We start from the raw sequence: 2,883 nt of genomic DNA, 5'->3' as shown, positions 1-2,883 counted from the left end.
TTTTTTTGATGTACACAAAAACACTCAGGAATATATAATCACTAAGGGCACATTCTGCAAGCCTGACTCCTGGCCGGAAGCATACAGCCTTTCTCTTTGTATTAGTCTAGAGTCTTCAGTTGTTCTATTTCTCCATGTTCTCATCTCTGCCTCCATCTCTTGGGTCCCACATTCTGCTCATGCTCTACTCCCTTGATGGTCCTAGGGTCCTCTGTTCCTGGACTGTAAGGTTAAATATTTCCCCCTTTTTGTAAAAAAAAACTTCTATCTTTACTGTTGTGACAGTCACAATTTGTCATGATAACAATTACTCAATATCAAATCATCAGAATCTTATCCCCATACCTTTTCATCCAACCCATCTAGACAAGATGAGAACTATTCATTGGGGATTTTACCTTCCCCCACACACTCCAAAACTAAACTCCCTCTTTAAAATTTGTAAGCCAGTGACTTCGTGCCTTTATAGTCCCCCAATTTTAGGTAGCCAATGTCTCAGTTGTCTGTCCCTATCAACCCTGTATATACAGAAAAGATAGGATTGATACTTCATGTGAAGACTCCTTCCTTCTCAGTTGGTATTTTGAGCTACTATATCTGTAAGTATGGAGCCTGGTGTGGTGCTGTGGGTTAATACCCTGGAATGCAAGGTCAGTTTGAACTGCAAGGCCAGTGGTTCAAGCTCACCAGCTGGGTCTTGGAAATCCTTTACACAGTCGCTATGGGTTGGAATTGACTTAAGACACTTAACAACAACAACAACAACACATCCATAAGTATAGGTCAAGTTCATCAAATTGTAGCAATTTACACTAGTTTCCTTTATCAAAACCCTTTTTTTTTCTATCCCTAGTTGAGTTCTGATCATCAAGCCATTGAAACCAGGTCAAATGGATACTATCTACAAGTTTGAGCATCCTTGTGTGTCTCCCCTCACTTCATATCAACTGGATGCTTCACTCTCAGCTCTAGCCCACCATGGCTATGTCCTTGTCCATAGGCTCAGGAGTCCCCAGGTATCACTATACTTCAGACCAACTAGCCCTTCCTCCTCTCTCTCTCATCTCCAGGTCGATAGGAGTCTATGGAACGTGGTCAAACTCAGCCCATTTCTTCATTGCTACCTTTCCTCCTCTTCCACTCACCTGTAGATCTACATGGTCCCTAGCAAGCTTACATGACTGTTCATGTGTTCCCTTTGAGTTTCAGTCTTGGAGGAGAGATTGTCCTGAAGGGACTTGATTGCTTGCCTTGATGTATGCCACTGCTATTTTAAATACCAGCAGGGTCACCCATTGTGGACAGATTTCAGTGGAGCTTCCAGCCTAAGACAGACTAGGAAAAAAAAAGAGGCAAAACAGTTTAGAGGTTGGCCAGTGAAAATTTTATGAATAACAGTGAAACATTGGCTGATACAGTGCTGAAAGATGAGCCTTTCAGGTTGTAGGCACTCAAACTATGACTAGTGAAGAGCTGCCTTCTTAGTTGTTGTTAAGTCCCATTAAGCGACCCTATATAGGGTTTCCAAGGAGTGGTTGATGTGTTTGAACTATGAACCTTGTGGTTAGTAATCCAGAGCTTATCCTATAGCTTCACACCAGACCCCACAATGTAGAGTTGACTTTAATGACATGAATGGTGCAAAGCTTTCAGAACCTTCATATCTAATGAGGTACCACTCAAAATGAGAAAAAACAGCTACAAATATCCATTAATAATCAGAACGTGGTGTGCAAGAGGCATGAGTCTAGGAAAACTGGAAGTTGTCAAAAGTAATTGGGACACATAAAGATCAATATGCTAGGAATTAGCCAAAATGAACAGCATTGGCCATTTTGAATTAGGCAATCGTATGGTTTACTATGACAGAAATGACAAATTAAAGAGGAATGGTGTCACATCATCATCAAAAAGAACAAGATCTAACTTGAAATATAATAAGTTTAAAAAAAAAGTTTTATTGTGAATTGAGTGATAATTTATATGGAAGACCATCGGTTTTACACCATCTTTCATTGCAATGATTACAATCACTTCCTTGCATCATTATTCAGCAGTATTTGCTTCTATTCTCCCTATTTTTCTTCTTTTGGAGGGGGTATGTACTCAAAACCACTCAGGAATATATAATAATTTAAACAACCAAAGGCACATTTTGCATGCCTGCCTCCTGACTGCCAGCACTCAATCCCTCTCTTTCCATGTGTCTAGAGTCCTCAGCTATACTCTTTCTCTCTCCATGCCCTCATCTCTGCCTTCATCTCTGGTGTCACTACTTCTCTGGCTAGGGACCCACATTCTGCTCATGCTCTTCTCCCTTGATAGTCCTAGGGTCTTCTGTTTCTGGACTGTAAGATTAACTACTCCTCTTTTTTATTACAAAACTTCTACATTTACAGTTATGACAGTCACAGTTAGTCATGATAACAATTACTCACTGTTGAATCATAAAAATCTTATCCCCTCTCTTTTCACCAGGCCCATCTAGACAAGATGAAAACTGTTCAGTGGGGACTGTATCTTCTGCTCACTCTTAAACTAAACTCCCTCTTGAAGACATATAAGCCAGTCACTTGTGCCTTTATTACCCCCTCATTTTAGGTAGCCAATGTCTAAGTTGCCCATCCTTATCTACCCTGTGCACAGAGGGAATAGCATTGATACTTGGTGTGAAGACTCCTTCCCTCTCTGTTGGTATTTAGAGTTACAACCTCCATGAGTATAGGCCAAGTTCATCAAATTGCAGCAATTTACCCTCATTTCCTTTATCAAAAATTTTTTTGTTCTTTTTTTTTTAAATCTTCCTCTAGCCGAGTTCTGATTATCAAGCCATCAAGGCTAGGTCAGATGGGTGCTATCTGCACGTTTGAGTGTTCTTGTGTG

The sequence above is a fragment of the Chrysochloris asiatica genome, unplaced genomic scaffold (genome assembly GCF_000296735.1).
Source record: "Chrysochloris asiatica unplaced genomic scaffold, ChrAsi1.0 scaffold00033, whole genome shotgun sequence".
Lineage (NCBI taxonomy): Eukaryota > Metazoa > Chordata > Mammalia > Afrosoricida > Chrysochloridae > Chrysochloris > Chrysochloris asiatica.
Note: the sequence above shows the minus strand (reverse complement) of the source record.